We start from the raw sequence: 25,072 nt of genomic DNA, 5'->3' as shown, positions 1-25,072 counted from the left end.
AAAGCTCATTATAAAATAAACCTGAGAATTTAAGAGTTAGGCAGTTCTAAAACCTAAAGTTAATTTCATAATTAAGTAGCTTATAACATATTTCTTAAGGGTGAACTGTGTTCTTTCAAGAATCAAGCCATCCCGTTTATAGAGGAGATAGGTAATACAAATTTACACAGCGAAAAAAAAACATTCTATACAACTCTTCAATCTCCACTTTCTTTAGTAAGCCTGTCATGAGATGCTATTTGAGAGCTCCCATTTTCAGGAGTAAGTGGTGTGGCATTTGGTTCTGGCACTAACACATATACCTAATTAATATATTGTAAGGTTTGGTTTTTATTGTAGGCCTAACTAAAGGCAGATTCTAAGAGCATGAATCTTTATATCCTAAGATTTACTGATCACAAATTAAGTGGTATGATACTCCAGAAGTCCTTCATACATCTGCAGCAACTTTTTTAATTTGGGACTTATAGATAACTGTGTCTCTTGCACGTATAAGAGAGCATCAGTAACTTTTTATTATTCTTAATCATTATGCCAAGATGCATGCCATTAATTACAACCCAACAGAATCTGGCAAGGAAAACAGTATCCCGAACATTGTATAACCAGTCAGTCATGTCTCAAACTTTCCAACTTACCCATTAAACAAGCAGTTAATGTTAACATCAAGCTGACATCTTGAACTTTAATATCACTAAGTACCACTCATATATTGGCCATAGTAATGTTTAAGTAATCAAATTTACTTTGATTGCTTTCTCAGTAAATGAAAAATTCTGGGGGTTAATTAAATTTGATACCCCACTAAACATCTGTATGTCATTATGTTTTATGTGTTCAAAAATAAAATAATTTTATTAGAAGGATGGTGTGTTGAGCGATGCTTTGCATCATCTTTTTTAAAGTTGAAGCAGTAAATGAAAGTTAATAATAGCGTTACTTAAAGTGAAAAAAATAGTTAATTTGTAATCAATTCATAAGTTACTAACTAAAAGACTGGTATGATTTTTCCACATGCCACCATCAATCCGTAGGAAGCCTAATTCATATTATTATGTGGGAAATGTACAAAACAAAATGTGTACACTCCATGATAATGCTATCCTTTGCATAGAACAGTTGCAGAAATTTTATTGGTAGGTAATTGGACCATCTTCCATACAATCCATATCTGATGCCGTCTTACTTTCATTTTTTGCAAATTACAGTAATCCTTCGAAGGCAAAGGCATGCAGACGATGACAAACTGTTACTGACCGATTACTAACAAACAGGCAAGAGTGTTTTTTCAACTAGGGGATCCATTTCCCTATTTCAACAATATTTGTTGAATACAATGGGGAATTGTCTACAAAAAAAAAATGGCTGAGGATATTTTGATTCTATTAACTAGGATTCTGAGACACAATGATTACCCACTTACTGACAAATTACTCTTAACGACATTAGTAAGAGAGTGTGTGTGTGTGTGTGTGTGTGTGTGTGTGTGTGTGTGGGTGTGTGTGTGTGTGTGTGTGTGTGTGTGCATTAACTTCTTAAAAATTTTACTACAACCTCATTTCACCAAGGTGGCTGAAATCCGAGCAAAATTTTTCACTAGCCATAACTCCCAAACAAAGTATTTTAGGACACATGTTTTTACTTCAAGATAAAACAAATTCTCTCACACATACTCAGATATGATCGAAATTTAATATTTTCCAGAAATTTAAATTCCTATTAATATTGTTTGAATTATTTTTTTTATTTTTTAGAAACTTAAATAAATTATTCTGTAATGAAAAATACAAATGTGCTTATTAATTTTTCGAATTTACGTAAAATTGTTTCCTAACAATATCCTAGAATGACTATTCAAGTATAAAATAAGTTTTAAATATAAAAATTATAAAAGCTTTACACTTCATATATATCATATATAGTTATATCCGTTATATAATAGCTCTTAATTTTAAGTAGAAGAATAACATTCTTAAAGTTAATATGAACTGGACACATCTGGTTATTTTAATATGTTGTCAGTCGTATGACATCATTAAGTCTATAAAGATGAATAAAAATAAGCAAGAGTGAAATAACTCTGAAAGGATATTTCAAACATTCCACATCTGTAAAATGTTTTCTTTGTACTCTTATAAGTAATATAAAGAACATACGTTCATAGTTTAAACTAATTACGTAAAACATACAACATTAAAACGATACAAAAATACATAACCTAAATTTTATTAAAATATTTAGTAGCATTACGAAAATAAAGTAGTTCTGTAATTAATCATTTCTTAATTTAGTCACCTATAATTCAGTATAAACTTAGTTTATACTTTCTCGGTTATAGCACTATTACTGATAGAAAGCAATAGTGCATCCATAATAGTAAAGTATATCAATTGGTCTAAAATTTTGTCGGTTTTTTTTTTGCAAATATAGAAATCTCATGACCACCTGAGCATACGCATATTGGACAATATTTTGATTAACATCTCCGGACTGGACAACATAAATTCTGCGAAAAATTTATAAAAATTTCATGTACATAAATAAATTGAACCCATTCATGGCAATACATTTGGACAAAATCAAAAAAAGGGAGAGATAATTGTCTCCATTTCTAATTTTTTTTCTTTTTGTATAATAGAGCTTTAGTACTAAAAATTGTGAAAATAATGTTGTTTACAATTCCAAAGTTTTAAACTGATCGAATTTTGGGGGAAGGGAATTCAACATTATTTAATACTTTTTGCCTCTATTCCAAAAACCCGCTGTTGCCACAAACAATTGCATATATATATATAAAACAACGCACAATGAGAAAGAATTTTTTTTAATTCCGAGTTTAAAGGGTTAAAATAGAATAATAATGAAATTTACAATTTTTTTTTTTAATTTCTTCATAACAAGAAGTTACAAGAAATCTTCAAGTTGATTTTTGGTATGTATGATCTTCAATATATCAATATCTATAATCAAATTTCTAGATTTTATGAAATTCGATCTTGAAAGTGGTGAAGAAAGACAAAAAGGTTTTGATCAATGATTGCAAATATTCCCCATCTAAGATTACACTAAACGAGATATTACCGGATTTGTGTTTGAAAATGCCCTTCAGACAAATATATAGAAGTCATTATCGAGTTTTTTGAAGGGTATACGACGTGGCGGCTCAACTAAAACAGCCACTGTCAGTTTAAAGGATTAAAATGAGAATAACAATGAAATTTACTATTTTTTTCATTTTTCGGTAACATATCAACTTGACTTCTGGTGTGTGTTGTAATCTTCGAGTATCAAAAAACCAATTTCTAGATTTTTTTTAAATTCGACTTTAAAGGGTTAATGTGGGGTAAAATTAAGTTAAAGATATCAACTTTATGAAGTTATTTTCATTTTTTAAGAAATTCAAAAAGTTGTAAAATTTAATTTTCTCCCCAAATTAACTAATGTACATGCGCGAAATTACTATACGATCACCTGGCTATCAAGAGTCCTCGTAACAACCACCCAAAAATGAATAAAGCTACTACTATTTTTTGCTGTTTTGATATTTTAGATTTTGCTATTTTAGAATTGAATTCTCAATAAAGCATGTCATACATGCGATATGCTTCAATTCGCTTTAGCTATGGGTTCAACATGTAATATTATCATTCAGTAACAAATGACATTATTAATCGATCCATAAATAAATTTATCGATGCGATGCGATGCAATCAATTGAGAAAGTGCAGCGACGACGCAAATAGAGCTGTCATTCTAGGAGCGAAAAAACATTCTGAAGTGGTACTGTAAATACGAGAAATGTCTGTGAAATGCAACGATAATGGATGCAGGAATATGGAAGTGAATACACGCCTAAATATTGCTCACATGAGCTATAAATAAATTCTCCAGGATTCAATATCTGGTGTGGACTTTCATCAAGATGACCATTCTTTTACCAAGGTACGGTTTACTTTGAGACGCTAGACACATTAACTTTACCATCCATTAGGGCTTTGTTCAGTTTCAGAAGTGCACGCCTTCTTGGATATTGGATAGAATAAAGGGGCCCGATTCAGTACAACCCCCGTTCACCTGATTTAACCCCCTTAATTTTTACTCAGTAAGAAACCACAAACACTAGTGGAACTACGCCACTAAATTGCAATGGCCTGTGAAGTAATCCCTGTGGCTACTCTGGAAGGTGTCACCAGGATTGTACAGCATCGTACTCAAAAGTGTTTATAGGCTGGTGGTTTGCAGTCTGAACATTAGCCCGTTTTATATATATATATATATGTACACACACAAACAAACACACACGCGCGCGCAGAGAGAGAGAGAGAGAGAGAGAGAATATTTTTCATTTTGGTAATTAAATTAATGAATATTACTTTGGATAAAAAAAACCGTTTCGGTTGAGTAAAACACAATCATAACCAAACGGTTAAATTAAATGAATACATTTAATCTCAATACATCAGATCATTATACACAAACTAACTGTTATTATTTTCTAATGCAGATGGTAAATAATAGTAGAAATATAGGCATTAATCTGAAAAAAAGTTTCTGACAAAGAGCAGAAAATAAAATTTTATTACAAGTATACCAAACAACTGTCTTGAAATTTAGGAGAACTCGACATTTTGTAGTTTTAATTTTTAATTAAAATTTTGAAAAAACACACTTCATAAATTGTAAAGAAGCACCTAAATAAGTAATGATGTAACAAAAATCTAATTTTACAAAAAGATTGCTACATGAGCATTAGATATCGATCTCTAGATGGGGATGTATGTACCACGTACTTCCTTGTACGAAGTAAAGGAAGTATTATATCGCGAAAAATTTCGGTTTACAGATTTCAAAGGAAATATCCATTTTGACCACCTCTGAATCCATTTTAACTAGTTTTGGCGTGAAATCTGTAAGTATGGATATCGCAAAACTCAAAAACGCGAATAGCCGTAGGATGTTGAAATTTTGGATGTAAGACTGTTGTAGCATCTAGTTGTGTATCTCCCCTTTTGATTGCAATTGACTGAACCAAAAAAGCCCCCGAAAAATAGGATTTTTTTCAAAGATATACCATAAGTGATACTTATTTTCATTGGTTCCAGAGTTAAAGCCACATGAAATTTTAATCAATGAAACATTTGGAGGGAAGGCACGATTTCTTAACAATTGTTAACCCGTGATTGTAAAAAGAAATTACAATAAATAATTATTCAATAATAAAAATATAAAAAATCAGAAGTTATTGGACTTTTTCTTAAGTGCAGTAGTAAGCCCTCATTGAGAGCTTTTCAACGATATACCATAAGTGGTACACTGGTTCCAGAGTTATAGCCAAATGACATTTTAATCAATGAAACATTTCGATCTATAACGGAAGGCAAGATTTCTTAATTTTTAACCCGTGGTTGTAAAAAGAAATTACAATAAATAATTATTCAATAATAAAAAAAAAAATATGAAAAGAAATCAGAAGTTATAATTTAGAATCGTATTATGTTTGGAAAAAAGATTTAATAGATTCAAATAATAGTCAAATGTAAAAGGATAGCGCACTACAGCATATGATTAAAAGTTAATTGAATGTGGTCGAAGTGCAACACTCAGAATTATCAATAGACCTTAAACGTTAGAATTAAAATTAAATAAACAATTTGTCGATGTTCAGGAAAAATAATATGGTCACAGGTGATATATCGATTTAACTTACAATATTTGTAGGAAAACACACTTGTGCTTGATAATCAACCCCATAGTGTTTTATTTGAGGATGAAGGAGTTATGTTACAGTAAAACCCTGACGCATTGCATTCCATAAGCCACGTGCGCTTCAAATCACTTAATATTTAGAAATCTACCGTTGATAGAATTAAATAAAGCTGCATCCTGTACCAAGAGTACAGAATAATTATTCAGTTCTGAATAGACTCTCGTCGAGTAAAGTTCTACTGCAGTACAGCGTCGAGTAAGTTCGATGCATTTCATCGTCCTATTTAATTGATCATTAACATACACGCAAAATGATGTTAAAAGTTATGTACTTTTCATTTTTTTTAAATATGTAATTTAATAGTCGTACAAGGAAGTCATGTAGTGACATGAAACATGTGATGTGGACATCAGTTTTTTTTTATAATTGTGAGTTTTATTTATTTTACTCAAAGTTTTAACCTTAGAAAAAGCCATGAAAGCGAAGAAAACAGGACCCTAAACAGCAACAGCTTCGATATCGTTAAGTCGGCCGGTTATCCTTGTTTTGTTTTTTGTTTTTTAATATAAAAAATATTTTGCAGTTCTTGGAATTAGCTGTTTAATACAACACAAGCGCAAGCGCACGAATTAGTTTCGTTTCTGTATATATATATATATATGTGTGTGTGTGTGTGTGTGTGTGTGTTATAGTTTTCTTTTTCTTTTTTCTTTTATAGTTTTTCTTTTTGTTCTCAATGTCACAGAGTCGATTATTGTTTACTATAATATATCAGAATTCTCTGAAGCTCCGCATTTCAAATGATAATTGACCTTCAAAAGGATAATAATAACCGTTTGTAATCCTTTAAGAAATATAGAGCTGTTGGAGCTAATGTGTGCGAAAAATTTACAGAGTTGAAATTAAGCCGCTCCTTCATCAGATGTTAGATTTGACATAATGCTTATAAATAGCAAATAAAGTATTCAGGATTCTAAATTACAAAAGACAGAATAGTAGTATCTATGAAAACCTTCTCTGTTTGCAGTAACAAGAATCTATACTGCAAATTTGAAAGCAACCTGTCGGTTGGTTCTCGCTTGATACGAAAACAAATAAATTTTCGGCTTTTTTATATAAAATACCAATCCTGATGTCATCACATTCGTGGTGTGAACGGAAGATAATGATTTTCGTTTTTTATCTTGAAGACATCTCAAATACGTAGTCTACAAAATCCCTTATATAAAGAAACATAGTGCGTTGGTTTGTCTGCTGTATGTGCTCACATTTTCATTTGGGACTCAACTCCCCAAGTATTTAGTAAAACATAGAAATGTTTTAAACTTCACAGTTCTCACTAAAGCTGTGCTTACTTATATGTAAACACTCCAAAGAAATATTTTAGAACAACGGATTATAACAAAATATTTTTGTTGCATTAAGTAGGTAGCAGTGTTACATGTTTTCAGTACATTGATCTGAACTCGATAGGCTAAAAAAGTTCAAATGGAACTAGTTCATTAACTGTACAAACACAAAGCATTAACATATATACGTAATTAAGTAAAAATTTAAATATCGTTGACTGCCTAGGGCTAACTTTCATAATTTTTCAGCAAAATTAAAGAAAATATAAAATTGTGAATGAGCGTGAATAAATGACCATGGGAACGATTGAAAGACCTGATTTCTTTTTAAATGATATTTTCTGCCAATCATAACCACTACAAAATTCGAATAAATTTACGGAAATATTAAAAATAACATTTCTGTACCAATAACTCCTACGAGCTTTTGAACTCGTTCGTGAAGGAGAAAAAATTAAAAAAAAAAATTTCATTTGAATTCGCAGTTGTTACGAATATGTCGTAGAGAAGATGTTATCCTTCTTGCAATTATTCCTATTAAAATACGTACAGAAAAATCCAAAATATATGATAAGATCAATACCTCGTGCTAGCGCGTGTGGATCAAAAAAATTTAGTAACGAGCGACTTGTGACCCTAGTCAATTCGCCTAAAATCGTATAGTTATAACTAATAAATTAAAATTTATTTTAATTAATACAAGAACCCTTAACGATATAATTGGATATCTCAAACTAATACAATTTTCTTATAATAGAAATAATTACGTAGACACATTGTTTACGTAATTATTAGACACAAAATTAACGAAAGTATAGTTTCGTAAGTTACTTTGTTGTGGTTAAAAATTTATAACAAATGTTGTCAAGGATTAAAAAAATAGAGGTTAGAAATTATTAATCTAAATTATAATTAAATAAAAAACAAGAAAGGAAAACAAAACAACGATAATTTTTAATTAAAGTTACAGATTTTAATTTTGATTAATAATTTTAAAAATTGCCAAGCAATATAAATTAAAAATATATTTGAATCTAATAAAAAACATAATTTCCATACAAATAGAGTAATGTACACTAAAATTGATAAATATAATACAATGAATAAACATTAAATTACTTAATACTAATAAATAATATTATAAAACAACATTCGGTGGACACCAGTAGATACAGACTATGATCACTGAAATATTCTTCCATCAGATATCACAACTAACACAAGTTTACTAATCTCACCTTGTCTGCAAGAACCCGTTTTTCAAGGACGTTAGTCACCACAGTAACAGTCTCGTCTTGCTATATTATACAATAAAAATACCCTTTGCTAATCAGACCAATACGTCTTTAAATAATCACACACTTAACATAAATAAGCAATTACATACGATCAAATAACTATGTTAACTGTGTACATATATGTTTATGAGATGTACATTAATTGTTGTGTTGTTAAAAAATAAAGAAAATAAAAGAAATTATCTGACTTTTTATATTAATTATCAAACATAAAAATTGAAATTAAATTCAAAGAAATCTCTATTTTTAAAATGAAATCAACACTCACTAAAGTATACTATTCACAAAAAAAACTTGTCTAATCAGGAAGAAATAATACGTACAAAAAATTTTATGTTTTTTATTGAATATAACCTATAAAATTTAGGCTACAATAGAAATATATATTTTCTTACTGTAGCTGTTTATTTTAAATGATTTACAGTTACATTAATCTTATAAGTAACAGTTACAATGTTACATTTCATATTAACAGTTATTACACAAAAGTTATACTATATATTTTTGGTTAGAGTTTTGGGCGTTTGTAGATACAAATTTCCAGTTATCGGTCATTTAATATGATAATATATATGTAATTTGGTACTGAGATAAAAGTAGGTGAATTAGAATGTATTTTTTAATCTTAAAATAAAATCAGTTTTTATTCATCACCCTCAGATTTTTAGTTACGTCCCTTTAAAACATTGAAAAACTTACAAAAAAAATAATAATTACAATTAAAATTCCTATCTTTAGGAATTTTAATACCTTTTCTTGTTTAACACATTTAATAAACATTCCATGTCTAATAAATTCCTTTTTATTGTGTTTAATAAATTCCATCCTCTCCCCACATCTCTACTATCAATATCTCTCCGCGCCATCCCACTCATTCATGTTCGTACGCGAGGCGTAAAGGCAAAAGTTTGGTTTATATTTCATGATTCTCATAAAATCAGAAATATAGACATGTCGAAGAAGTCATACAGTTGCCAAATTGAAATATTTTTTATATTTAAAAATATAAATTTCACCGTCTCAATTTTTATTTTTCCAATATAACATCAACATTTTCACTTCCTTGAAACAAATGAAATTAAAAGTAAGAAAATCATATTAGCTATGAATTATTTAATTTTGTAAACTTCAAGAATGATTTTAAGAAAAATTACTGAACTACCATGAATAAAATCTTTGTCTGCCGGTTGGTGCGCATTTCTTTTTAATAAAGCAAATAACTACTCAAAGAAAAGACCATTAAAAAATTATTTACATCTTTAAAACAAACGAAGTAATAAAATTGTCGTACCTATCTTTTTTATTTAAAAGACTTGAATGTCACTGTTCTGAAGTATTTTTTTGGGAATGAAGTTTGATTTTTTTTTATTAATTCACCATAAAACTGGAAGCTTGCGCATGGAAATAGGAAATAGAAATTTTTATAGCGTATGAAAAATTTCATTTCTGCACAGGAATCGAACCCGGGATCCAGATGAAAGGCCGACACGCTACCACTCCGCCTCGGAGATCGGCAAAAATAAAACTTAAACTTTTCCTAACTTTAAAAATATATTTTTTTTAATACGGGCAGCATTCGCAAGAAACTTGATAAAAATAAGAAAAGGAATATAAAGAAACAACGTAGATGCAACTGAGCGTGAGACAACAAGTACGCACGTGTGGCTGTCTGTGTGAATAAATTGTAATTTTTAACTCAAGAAATCAAGGAAATGTGATGCAATACTAACTATACACAATAATGGTAACTTTTTCTACAAAACAACAGAAAAAACCATTTCCGAAGAAATGGACTGGAAAAAATAATTCATGCTATATTATAAGCACTTACCAAATGCGCGTGCATGGGTTTCAAGTATATTAAGCTTACAATTCAAATACTATAAAAAGATAAAAATGAATTTTACATTTCCTCTTTATTTCCTCTAATCCCCCAATCGAACGAGGACAAATACATTACGCGATCAAAATTATTATTTTAAAATAAGGGAAAATTAACCCTGAGGTATCCATGAGTAACCTTACTAACCCAAGTTACTAACTCAGTCATACTCACCAACCGGGTTTTTGCACAGATTTCACATATTTACTGAATAATTCGCTTTAAAGCATTAGATAGCTTATTAATATGAATTTCTGAGTATAATGTTAATATCCTTTCCTTTTTTAACACTGTCAGTGTTAAAATATTAAAAACTGCAATATTTTTTACGTCATAATGCATTTTTCTGTAAAATATTGCGTCCGTTCATCTTGTGTTTAAATTTCCAAGCGACATTATTCTCTGTTAATCTGCTGTGCATTATCCAATAATATAAATCGATGAGGTTAAACAAAATCGATAAAAACATTTGTAATTTAAATGCACATTATATTACTTTAATAAAATTTAAAAAAAAACTCGCTGAATGTTTACCCCACTAAACTGAAAACCATTTTCGACCAATCTATTATTTTAATAAATACGATAAGTAAAGCTATAAAAAATCCTAAATGAAGGTTATGAGTCCTTTTACTGAAGATGAGTTCAAGTTGGTGTGAATGTACGTACACCTGAAAACAAAGAAACCATGAGAACTGCAATGCTATAAAGCCCCTAATGATGTGCCTGTTGCCAATAACTTTTTTTTAGCCTCCTCGATCACCGTCAGATATTGCCTCAGAGGATGAGACGAAATGACAATTTTTTAGCGTGTGAAAATGCCATGTATAACCGGGATTCGAATCCGGAACTTCCGGATGAAAGACACTACCACTCGCGCCACGGAGGCCGACGTTGCCAATAACTTGGCTTGTCGAACACTACCAGGGTTATTCAGAAAGTTCTCGAATTGAGATACAGATGGGCAAGTATGACCAATAACTATGATCTTTGTCAAGTACGATACTTCATATGGCGTGCTGGGAAGTTAGAGAGAGTGCGAACATGCTTGTTTGTGGCGATCGAGTATAACAATCCAGTTTTGACATTTTCTGAAAAATGGATAAAAATTAGAGTTCGGGTATTATAAAATGTTTTGATTTAAAATGTTTACCCGTGGCAGAGTTATATTCAACTTTAAAGGATTCTCCACCTTCGTTTGCGACTATCAAAACGTGAGCAGATCAATTTAAAAGTAGTTGTATATCTATCAAGATAATGAACGTTCGGGACCCACAAAAACCGCTACGACCGAAAACTCGACAAAGAAATCCACAATTCTGTATTAAATGATCGACAACTGAAGATATGAGAGCTTGCTGACAATGTAAAACGTCTCGATAACCTTTGTTTTCTTTTCCTGTTTAGTCTCCGGTAATTACCTTTAAGACAATACTTCAGAGGATGAATGAGGATGATATGTATGAGTGTAAATGAAGTGTAGTCTTGTACAGTCTCAGTTCGACCATTCCTGAAATGTGTGGTTAATTGAAACCCAACCACCAAAGAACACGGGTAGTATCCACGATCTAGTATTTAAATCCGTGTAAAAATAACTGACTACTAGGACTTGAACGCTGGAACTCTCGACTTCCAAATCAGCTAATTTGCAAAGACGCATCCACCACTAGACCAACCCGGGGGTTAACATCTCGATAACCATATCCACTACACTTTACACATCGTTTTGGGTTTGAAAACGCTTTCCGCTCGATGGGTGCCACATTTTTTAGCAGTCTAAAAAAAACACATTCGATTAAATATTACTCCAGGGTTTTTAGACCAATTTAAATGCTATTCCGCTGAGTTTCTTCGACATTTTACAATAGCAGATGAAATATGGAATCATCATTACACGCCAGATACCAAACAGCTGTCCAGACAGTGGATGGAAGCAGGTGAAGTGCGCGAAAGAAAGCGAGAACGGTTCCATCAGCAGGAAACTTCATGGGTACCGGTTTTTGGGAATTTCTTATTATGGTACTTATAGGCTAGCTGGTAAATGGCAGGTCCATCATCGAGGAATATTACGGATTTCTTACAAGACCAATTAAAAGGTGCTATTCAGGTTAAGGTCTACATCTAACCAAAGATGAAAATGTTCTTTCACAAGGATAATGCCCCTTTACACACGTCTCTGGTTGTTGCTACCAAACTACATGATCAACATTTCGACTCCATCACTTTTGCATCGAAGGGCTTCCACATGGGCGATATACACCGGATTTGTTTCCAAACTATTATTTTTCTCTTCCCAAACCAAATGAAATTGCTCGCTAAACGAAGATTCACTTCAAATGCTGAGATCAAAATTGAATCAACGGCTAATTTTGTAGAATTAGACAAAACACATTATATTGAAAATAATGAAACAACGTAGATGCAACCGAGCGTGAGACAACAAGTACGTGTGGCTGTCTATGTGAATAAATTGTAATTTTTAACTCAAGAAATCAAGGAAATGTGATGCAATAATACTAACTACACACAATAATGGTAACTTTTTCTACAAAACAACAGAAAAAACCATTTCCGAAGAAATGGACTGGAAAAAATAATTCATTTGAAAGTTAGTGATTGGTCTAAATATTTTGAAGTGTAAAGTTCCTACGGTAAAAAAACATTTTTCTTCAAATTCTGAAAATCTTTGTTGTCTTTGTCAGGCTGAGAACTTTCCGAAAGACTTCCCCATAGTGCTTGTAAAATTCTTCTTAATGATTTAAGCAAGCATTCATAAATAATTAAATTAATGCAATCACCAAATGCCGCATCGAATTAGTCGTTACGTTGTCAGCCTTTAAATCTAATAAACGTTAGCAAAGACAATATTCACAATATACTAATGAGTGATAAATCATATTTCCATTTATGTAGATAAGTGAATAAGCAATATTTATGGTATGGAGCAACAAACAACCAAAATGAAACACATAATGAACTACGCTACAGTATTAAAGTCACCGTATGGTACATTACTGCAATTTTTACAATGATATTCGAATGACTGAAGAATTTTTATTCTTTCAAATAGCGGAGAAATCTGAAATCAATCAAGAAGCGAGGTTTCAACAGAATAGGGCGACCAATCATACATATAGTTAGTTAATGGAAGAAGTTAAACGATTATTACCAGAATACTTTTTCTCCAGACAAGACAATATTCCTTGGCTCGCTAGATTCGATTTCATTCTTATTCATGAAAAATATTCCACATTCCAACCTCCCGGAATGTTAAAGAAGTCAACAAAATTTCTTCAAGAAGTTCTGATTCCTGGATGTGTTAAGTAATATGATAAACATAAATATTAGACTTCGAAGAATTGGTTATGGAATTTTGCAGCAACAATCCGACTAGTATGAACGGGTCATTATCCTGGTGAAAGAGCACTTTCATTTTATGATGTAGACGTTTAACCTAAATAGCACCTTTCAATTAGTTCATAAATAAATCGTAATACTCCCTGATGACGGAATTGAGGAATGATGTGAATCAAAATGACTGACGATCAGCTCCAAGAATCTGGTCGACATTATTGATTGAATAGACGGGGTCAGGACAGAAATTACTAAACACTACATCCACTGTACTAATTAAAAGCATCTGTTACGTAGTCTAACAGTACTATAACAACTAATAAAGTAACTGACATGTTTTCACAAATGCACTACTCGCTAAAGGTCATAAGCGATGATATCATGCGTATTATTACTCATTACTTTTTCTTTTTCTGTTTAGCCTCTGGAACCATCGCAAGATATTACTTCACAGGATGATATGTAAATGAAATGTAGTCTTGTACAGTCTCAGGTCGACCATTCCTGAGATTTGTGGTTAATTGAAACCGAACCACCAAAGAAAAACGGTATCCACATATAGTATTCAAATTCGTATAAAAGTAAACTACCTTTACTAGGATTTTAACCTTACAACTCTCAATTTTGAGATCAGCTGATTTGCGATGACGAGTTCACCACTAGAACAACCCGGTGGGTTATTACTCACTACCCAAATTCACAGAGCTCTACGTCTTACAGTACTCAGAACTTAGAATAATATAAGGTAAAATTAAATATTAGTAAACTAGAAATTTGCAGTAAAAGTTATTTTTTAAATATCAAATTGAAAAAATATTGAATTTTTAAAAATATACTTCTGAAATAAGAATTTATCCGTTTTTTACATCGTATAACTTCTACGTTTCTGCTACAATTGAACTAAAATTTTGTAAAAAATATTCAAAAAGTAATACGTAATATTATGTGAAAAGGTTAGGGTTTTATAATTGTCTAGGGCCAAAAAATATTTCGTTGATTGAAGTCGCCTCTTTTGTTTTCTGTTCGAGAATGAATGAAAAAGAAAATAAAATTTTATAACTTTTTTCAAAGATAAATAGTCTATTTAAAGCAAAAATCAATAAAAATTAGCTTGATACAAAATAAAAAAAATCATTAAAAAAGTTAACATTATATATATATTTAGCCTCCGGGACCACCGTTAGGAATTGCTTCAGAGGATGAGATAAAATGGCAATTTTGTGAATGAAAACGCCATGTCTGACCGGGATTCGAACCCGGGATCTCAGGATGTAAGGTTTAGACGCTACCACTCGCATCACGGAGGCCGATGTAGGTATATTTATGCCCAAGTACGTAGTCAATAACTGAATGATTACTATTTATTAAATGTTAGAACCTATAATCTTCTAAATACTACTGGGTAGATAAATATGGTAATCATTCTTACCATGACGAATTTTTAACTTCTACTTTCATGACAACTTGAATAACAACTATTTTCTTTTATTATTTTAATTTCAATAACTAGAAAAACGGCTTTCTTTTTTTTACTTATATTTGTAAAATTTTTTTTAATATTATGTATGAAGATTTTTTATAAATTATATTTTTAAATTAAAATTAAAAAAAACTTTCGCTCTATTAGCAATATTTGCCATTCCTTTTAAATACATCACACTATTAAAATTCTGTGTTATTTTATAAATTAAAATACAAGTTAATCTTATTGGATATCTTGAATGGTTTAGTTTGAGTGAAAGTAAAGTGTTGAACGTCGTCCGGTCTATTTATTACATCACTCAAGTAAGTTACATTATTGCATTGCAATATGTATTTATATTGTGTAAATGACTGCCAATTATTTTTTTATTATATATATATATATATATATATATATATATATATATATATAATAAAAAAATATATATATATATTTTATACATCTCAATTAATTATAAATTACTACCTTGTCAGGATAATTATACGTACTTTGCGTAAATTAAAAAAGTACCAGTCTAAACAAAAAAAAAAATATATATATATATATATGATAATTTTTGAAACATCAAACTGATATGTTGTAAGATTTGCCCACGATAAGAAATTTTGGTTAATGTATTAAATTGTATAGTAAGATATTTCTTTTAATACCTGAAACTATTAAGGAGAAAATCATTTCTTTTATAATTGATGAATTGTTGTGTAATTTGTAACTATTTATTGTTGGGGGAAAAATCGTTTTGATAAAATATCAAAAGACATAGAAACCAACCTTTTAACGCGTACAAAACCCTTAATAAAGAAAGATACAATCTGAAATTTTATGAAGGTAAAATTTCAGTTTGTCTATATTTTTGTCTAAATATTATTTAATTAAGGTAAATACCAAAAAGTCGTAAAATTTCGTATTGTAATGCATTTAAAAAAAAGAAAAGATTTTTTAAATAAGATGATGCTGAAAAGAATAGGTTTTAATTTAGAATATAATTTACAATTTAAAAAAATACAATTATGACAGTATTAACTCAAAACGATTTAAATCATAACAGAACAAAAATTGAACGCTATTTTTTTAAATATGCAATATCGGGTACATGTTAAAAAATATATACATTCAAACACCTGATTTCAGTTATTCATAGAAATAATAGATAAAAAGCTGGCAAAGTATTACATGACTTTTCCGACTACGCCGAAACATTTTTGCAATTCAGAGAGGTCTGACTTTTTATTTTTATAATAAAATAATTTCATCTTTTTATAAAATAATAAGAAAAGTCATTATTTATGTTCTTGCACCATTTTTCCGTGTTAAAAAAATGTAAATAACGCTAATATTCATTAAGATTTGTTTTATAAACTTTGAGATCAAAAAAAGTAAAAAAACTTTTTTCAAATTTTTTAAAAATTTGGGACCCCAAGTATTCAGAGGAATGTTTTTAATTATGATTATTAATAATATAATGAATCATTATAATATGAATCATGAGACCTTGCCGTTGGTGAGGGGGCTTGAGTACTCAGGGATACAGAGTAGCTGGACCGAAGGTGCAACCATATCGGAGAGGTATCTGTTGAGAGCCATACTAAGGAATGATTCCTGAAAGAGGGCAGCAGCTCTTTCAGTAGTTGTTAGGGGCGTGAGTCAGGACGACTTAAACGGCCATAGCAACATCACTCAGTCCTCTGAGTACTGCGCAGCTGAAAGCAATGGAAAACTACAGCTGCTTTTTTTCCAAGAAAATGTGGCTCTCTGCATTTTCATATAACAATGATGGAGGCGCCTTCCTTGGTAAAATATTGCGGAAGTAAACTTGTCCCCCGTTCGGATCTCCGGGTGGGGACTACTAAGGAGGGGTCACCAGAAAATTAAAACATTCTACGAGTCGGAGCGTGGAATATTAGAAGTTTAAAAAAGGTTGGTAGGCTGGAAAATGTAAAAAGAGAAATGGATAGGATAAATGTGGATGTAGTAGGAATTAGTGAGGTTCGGTGGGAAGAGGAAGGCGACTTTTGGTCAGGAGATTTTAGAATAATAAACTCAGCTTCAAATAATGGGCAGGCAGGAGTAGGTTTCATAATGAACAAGAAGATAGGGAAGAGAGTAGAATATTTCAAAACGCATAGCAATAGAATCATTGTAATAAGGATAAAATCAAAACCTAAACCGACAATGATTGTTAACGTCTATATGCCTACAAGCGCCCATGATGATGATGAGGTAGCGTGTGTATACGAAGAGATTGATGAAGCAATTAAACACGAAAAAGGAGATGAAAATTTAATAATAGTTGGAGATTGGAATGCAAGCATTGGAAAGGGCAAGAAAGGAAGTATAGTAGGTGAATACGGGCTGGGCAAAAGGAATGAAAGAGGAGACAGACTTATAGAGTTTTGCACAAAGTATAATTTAGTAATTGCCAACACCCAATTAAATAATCATAATAGAAGAATATATAGTTGGAAAGCCAGGCGATTCTGCAAGGTATGAGATAGATTATATCATGGTTAAGCAAAGATTTAGGAATCAACTCGTTGACTGCAAAACTTACCCTGGAGCAGACATTGATAGCGACCATAATTTGGTGATAATGAAACGTAAATTGGGATTTAAAAACCTGAAGAAAAGGTGTCACATGAATCGGTGGAATTTAGAGAAGCTTGAGGAAGACGAGGTAAAGAAGATTTTTGAGGAGGACATCGCAAGAGGTCTGAGTAAAAAAGATAAGGTAGAAAATGTAGAAGAAGAATGGGAGAATGTTAAAAAGGAAATTCTTAAATCAGCAGAAGCAAACTTAGGCGGAATAAAGAGAACTGGTAGAAAATCTTGGGTTTCAGAAGATATATTGGAGCTGATGGATGAACGTAGAAAATATAATAATGATAGTGATGAAGAAAGTAAAATGAACTACCGACAATTAAGAAATGCTATAAACAGGAAGTGCAAACTAGCGAAAGAAGAGTGGATTAAAGAAAAGTGTTCAGAAGTGGAAAGAGAAATGAACATTGGTAAAATAGACGGAAAATACAGGAAAGTTAAGGAAAATTTTGGGGTACATAATTTAAAATCTAATAATGTCTCAAACAAAGATGGTACACCAACATTTAATACGAAAGGTAAAGTCGATAGATGGGTGGAATATATTGAAGAGTGATACGGAGAAAATGAATTAGAAAATGGTGTTATAGAGGAAGAAGAGGAAGTTGAGTAGGATGAAATGGGAGAAACAATACTAAGATCTGAATTTAAGAGAGCATTAAAAGATTTAAATGGCAGAAAGGCTCCTGGAATAGACGGAATACCTGTAGAATTACTGCGCAGTGCAGGTGAGGAAGCGATTGATAGATTATACAAGCTGGTGTGTAATATTTATGAAAAAGGGGAAGTTCCGTCAGACTTCAAAAAAAGTGTTTAGTCATGATACCAAAGAAAGCAGGGGCAGATAAATGTGAAGAATACAGAACAATTAGTTTAACTAGTCATGCATCAAAATCTTAACTAGAATTCTATACAGAAGAATTGAGAGGAGAGTGGAAGAAGTGTTAGAAGACCAATTTGGTTTCAGGAAAAGTATAGGGACAAGGGAAGCAATTTTAGGCCTCAGATTAATAGTAGAATATATTAAAGAAAAACAAACCAACATACTTGACGTTTATAGACCTAGAAAAGGGATTCGATAACGTAGACTGGAATAAAATGTTCAGCATTTAAAAAAAATTAGGGTTCAAATACAGAGATAGAAGAACAATTGCTAACATGTACAGGAACCAAACAGCAACAGTAATATTCGAAGAACATAAGAAAGAAGCCGTAATAAGAAAGGGAATCCGACAAGGTTGTTCCCTATCCCCGTTACTTTTTAATCTTTACATGGAACTAGCAGTTAATGATGTTAAAGAACAATTTAGATTTGGAGTAACAGTACAAGGTGAAAAGATAAAGATGGTACGATTTGCTGATGATATAGTAATTCTAGCCGAGAGTAAAAAGGATTTAGAAGAAACAATGAATGGCATAGATGAAGTCCTACGCAAGAACTATCGCATGAAAATAAGCAAATACAAAACAAAAGTAATGAAATGTATTAGAAATAACAAAGATGGACCAATGAATGTCAAAATAGGAGGAGAAAAGATTATGGAGGTAGAAGAATTTTGTTATTTGGGAAGTAGAATTACTAAAGATGGACGAAGCAGGAGCGATATAAAATGCCGAATAGCACAAGCGAAACGAGCCTTCAGTCAGCAATATAATTTGTTAACATCAAAAATTAATTTAAATGTCAGGAAAAAATTTTTGAAAGTATATGTTTGGAGTGTCGCTTTATATGGAAGTGAAGCTTGGACAATCGGAGTATCTGAGAAGAAAAGATTAGAAGCTTTTTGAAATGTGGTGCTATAGGAGAATGTTAAAAATCAGATGGGTGGATAAAGTGACAATTGAAGAAGTATTGCGGCAAATAGACGAAGAAAGAAGCATTTGGAAAAATATAGTTAAAAGAAGAGACAGCCTTATAGGCCACATACTAAGGCATCCTGGAATAGTCGCTTTAATATTGGAAGGACAGGTAGAAGGAAAAAATTGTGTAGGCAGGCCACGTTTGGAATATGTAAAACAAATTTTTAGGGATGTAGGATGTAGGGGGTATACTGAAATGAAACGACTAGCACTAGATAGGGAATCTTGGAAAGCTGCATCAAACCAGTCGAATGACTGAAGACAAAAAAAAAAATATATAAGATTTAAGAATACATATTCCCAAATTTCGAATAAAAAAATTTCTGGTTTTAGGGTCTTTCTTATTTTGTGGGGAAATTTTAGGAAAAATTTATTTGTAGTGATCACTAACAAAAAATTAATTTAAACGATAATTGTTTAAAAATATTGAAAAAATAAAAGTATAACGTTTATGAAAGTAATGAAAAAAATCTTTCTCATTCTGGGTCTGGAGTACAGTGCCAAGCTACTTTAATTTTTATAGCCCTTTAAGTGTTAAACAAAAATATAATTTTTTTTTAAATAATAAAAATTAAACAAGTTAGAGCAAAAAAAAAAACAGAATATACATTTTTTAGAATGGAATAATTTTTAAGAAAACTTTTTCTAACAATAACATTCATATTTGTTAAGCTAAAAAAATTTGGCTAATCAAACTTTCCTCTAAATATAAAACCGTCTTTAATATAGGATAAAAGAAGAAAAAAAAATTTGCTGGAGGACCGAGGTTTACTATTTTAAAAAATCTGATTGGATCTCACATGACTCCTTGTACGCCTATTAAACATACATATTTATTGCTTCACTTCATTTAAACTTATTTCATTTGAAAATGAAATAAGATCCTCCATTTCTTTAATAGAGTGGACAGTTATACAATTACATTGTGGTGGACACCACATTGCATCAAATTGTTTTTGCGGTGTTCCTAACAGCATTTAATGATAGTTTATATATTAATTTTGTTTCACGTCGCTAAGTAGTTATGTGATGTGAGAACGTGTCGGATCCGGTACGAATCTGACTTCATATATATATATATATAATATATATATTTTCTTTTAAATTATATATTTTTTTTCAATTGAAATATATTGATTTATTAATAATTAACCTCTGTAAAATTTTTTGAATTAAAATGAAAAGTACATAAAACTTTATTTCACTAATAACTTCTGATTTTTTTCATATATATATATATATATATTTTATTTTTATTGTTATTATTGAATTGTTATTTATTATATTGACTGCAAAACTTACCCTGGAGCAGACATTGATAGCGACCATAATTTGGTGATAATGAAATGTAGATTGGGGTTTAAAAACCTGAAGAAAAGTTGTCAGATGAATCGGTGGAATTTAGAGAAGCTTGAGGAAGAGGAGGTAAAGAAGATTTTTGAGGAGGACATCGCAAGAGGTCTGAGTAAAAAAGATAAGGTAGAAAATGTAGAAGAAGAATGGGAAAATGTTAAAAAGGAAATTCTTAAATCAGCAGAAGCAAACTTAGGCGGAATAAAGAGAACTGGTAGAAAACCTTGGGTTTCAGACGATATATTGCAGCTGATGGATGAACGTAGAAAATATAAGAATGCTAATGATGAAGAAAGTAAAAGGAACTATCGGCAATTAAGAAATGCTATAAATAGGAAGTGCAAACTGGCGAAAGAAGAGTGGATTAAAGAAAAGTGTTCAGAAGTGGAAAGAGAAATGAACATTGGTAAAATAGACGGAGCATACAGGAAAGTTAAGGAAAATTTTGGGGTACATAAATTAAAATCAAATAATGTGTTAAACAAAGATGGTACACTAATATATAATACGAAAGCTAAAGTCGATAGATGGGTGGAATATATTGAAGAGTTATACGGAGGAAATGAATTAGAAAATGGTGTTATAGAGGAAGAAGAGGAAGTTGAGGAGGATGAAATGGGAGAAACAATACTGAGATCTGAATTTAAGAGAGCATTAAAAGATTTAAATGGCAGAAAGGCTCCTGGAATAGACGGAATACCTGTAGAATTACTGCGCAGTGCAGGTGAGGAAGCGATTGATAGATTATACAAACTGGTGTGTAATATTTATGAAAAAGGGGAATTACCGTCAGACTTCAAAAAAAGTGTTATAGTTATGATACCAAAGAAAGCAGGAGCAGATAAATGTGAAGAATATAGAACAATTAGTTTAACTAGTCATGCATCAAAAATCTTAACTAGAATTTTATACAGAAGAATTGAGAGGAGAGTGGAAGAAGTGTTAGGAGAAGACCAATTTGGTTTCAGGAAAAGTATAGGGACAAGGGAAGCAATTTTAGGCCTCAGATTAATAGTAGAAGGAAGATTAAAGAAAAACAAACCAACATACTTGGCGTTTATAGACCTAGAAAAGGCTTTCGATAACGTAGATTGGAATAAAATGTTCAGCGTTTTAAAAAAATTAGGGTTCAAATACAGAGATAGAAGAACAATTGCTAACATGTACAGGAACCAAACAGCAACAATAACAATTGAAGAACATAAGAAAGAAGCCCTAATAAGAAAGGGAGTCCGACAAGGATGTTCCCTATCTCCGTTACTTTTTAATCTTTACATGGAACTAGCAGTTAATGATGTGAAAGAACAATTTAGATTCGGAGTAACAGTACAAGGTGAAAAGATAAAGATGCTACGATTTGCTGATGATATAGTAATTCTAGCCGAGAGTAAAAAGGATTTAGAAGAAACAATGAACGGCATAGATGAAGTCCTACGCAAGATCTATCGCATGAAAATAAACAAGAACAAAACAAAAGTAATGAAATGTAGTAGAAATAACAAAGATGGACCACTGAATGTGAAAATAGCAGGAGAAAAGATTATGGAGGTAGAAGAATTTTGTTATTTGGGAAGTAAAATTACTAAAGATGGACGAAGCAGGAGCGATATAAAATGCCGAATAGCACAAGCTAAACGAGCCTTCAGTAAGAAATATAATTTGTTTACATCAAAAATTAATTTAAATCTCAGGAAAAGTTTTTTGAAAGTGTATGTTTGGAGTGTCGCTTTATATGGAAGTGAAACTTGGACAATCGGAATATCTGAGAAGAAAAGATTAGAAGCTTTTGAAATGTGGTGCTATAGGAGAATGTTAAAAATCAGATGGGTGGATAAAGTGACAATTGAAGAGGTATTGCGGCAAATAGATGAAGAAAGAAGCATTTGGAAAAATATAGTTAAAAGAAGAGACAGACTTATAGGCCACATACTAAGGCATCCTGGAATAGTCGCTTTAATATTGGAAGGACAGGTAGAAGGGAAAAATTGTGTAGGCAGGCCACGTTCGGAGTATGTAAAACAAATTGTTGGGGATGTAGGATGTAGAGGGTATACTGAAATGAAACGACTAGCACTAGATAGGGAATCTTGGAGAGCTGCATCAAACCAGTCAAATGACTGAAGACAAAAAAAAAAAAAAAAAAAAATTTATTATATATATATATTTTTTTTTAGGTAATAAATTATTAATAAATCAATAAACTTCATTTTAAAAAAAAGGTAAAAAGAAATATATGTAATGAAGTCGGATTCGAACCGATGTGGCTTTCCCTAATAAGATTCAAATATTTCAATAATTAAACTTTTATTTGGCTATAACTCGGTAACCAACGAAAATAAGTACCACTTATGATATATCACTAAAAAGCTCTCACTGAGGGTTAACTTACTGCAGTTAAGAAAAAGTCCAAAATCCAATTTTTGTTTGGAATTTCGGGCTTTTTGGACACTTTTGGTTCAGGCGATTGCAATCAAAAGTGGAGGTGCACAACTAAATGTTACAACAGTCCTAAATTCAAAATTTAAACATCCCACGGATATTAGTTTTTGAGTTATGTGAGACAGATACGTAGTACGTGCAGACATCACGCCGAAACTAGTCAAAATGAATTGAGGGATGGTCAAAATGGAAGTTTCCACTGAAATCTGAACTTTTTCGCGATTATAATACTTCCTTTAATTCGTACAAGGAAGTAAAACTTGTAGACATTTCTCAATAGCTTGATATATGAAGTAGAACTTTCAAAAAAGTACATACGTACGCACAAAACCTCAATACCCCATTTTTTTCATGATCACTATACTTATCCCTATAATATAGCTAGCTATTTTATCTGTGTTCGCCGGGTAATGTTCACAAAAAGATGCATACAGCATTTTTGTAACTTCAATTAAGTACTGGAACCAGTTTTTAAAACGAAATTATATCCGATGATATTCGATTTGCGGAGGATATTTATATTCTATGAGGAATTTTCTAAACATTGTAGATCCATCAGGTTTTAAAATGAATTGATAACATTACCTCTTCCCGTACTCTTCATTAAATAAATTAGGTTATATTTCACTTTTTATATTGATTTTTAGAAATAATAATACAGCTGTAAATACCATTTAAATTTGTTTGGTCCTTCCAATTAGAAGATTAACAGGTCTTTTAAGGCGTGCTGGGATCATGAATTAAACATTACTTAACTTAAAAACTTTTTATATGTAGGGAAACACTATTTTTTTTTTTAGAAAAACTCTCAAAACTTAATTTCAATTAAATATTAGAAAAAAAATTATCTGTAAAAATATATATATATATGTAATTATTACAGTTGGTGTTCTACAAAAAAAAATAATAATAATAATAATAATATCGAAATAAACTGCATGGTAATAATAAATCTAGGTACAGTAGTTAGCTAGCTATTTCTTAATAGTTCAATTCTAATAATAGTTACCTTGGAAAACTGGTTTTATTCATAACTATGATAATATCGTAGTAAATATATATATAATAAACACACAAGTAAATATCCTTGTTACTTTTATTAGGAAATCATGTCTGTACTTCGTTAAAAAAAAAACAAATAATTTTCTTTCAACTTAAAATTGCATAATATAAATTTGTAAAAGTAAAAATAAATATGACGCAAGGTAATAAATATATAAATTTATTTAATTTTACATTAAATTAAATCTTAATATTATTAATTACTTTAAAAATTTTATCAAAAGAATGAATTAGTATGCACGTTAAGCTTAGTTATATACTCGCTAAAAATTTTATGCCATCAAAGGGCTGTAATAAAAGAAAAAGGTGATGCATGAGAATCAAAAATGTAATCTGTCTTCGTTACTTTTAAAATTTGTATAGAAGAAGAAATAATATGCGACTGAAAAACGTTCAAATTTCTAAAATTATTTCAATTTGTAGCATTTATAAATATAAGCTACTTTTCTTCACTTTAAAACTGTCACACTTGACACAAAAATAGCATCACTTTTTTTAAAAATACATGAATTAACCATTACCTGTCATAATAATAATAATAATAATAATAATTATTATTATTATTATTATTGACAGATAAATGTTAGCTGAAAAAACAAGTTTATAAATTTATTTTCAAAAACTGAACTTATGATAAATATAATATAATATATATAATGCTCCAAAAACTTTAAAATCCCAATATAG

General features: G+C 30.7%; 1 protein-coding gene across 2 annotated transcripts in view; it reads right to left on the bottom strand.

The window, feature by feature from the left end:
- The window catches only part of for (cGMP-dependent protein kinase for), a 617,480-nt gene that overhangs the window by 83,095 nt on the left and 509,313 nt on the right, over nucleotides 1-25,072 (bottom strand). The gene's annotated exons all lie outside the window — the stretch shown is intronic.

The sequence above is a fragment of the Lycorma delicatula genome, chromosome 1 (genome assembly GCF_047948215.1).
Source record: "Lycorma delicatula isolate Av1 chromosome 1, ASM4794821v1, whole genome shotgun sequence".
Taxonomy (NCBI): Eukaryota; Metazoa; Arthropoda; class Insecta; order Hemiptera; family Fulgoridae; genus Lycorma; species Lycorma delicatula.
This window is presented reverse-complemented; position numbering and strand designations above follow the sequence as displayed.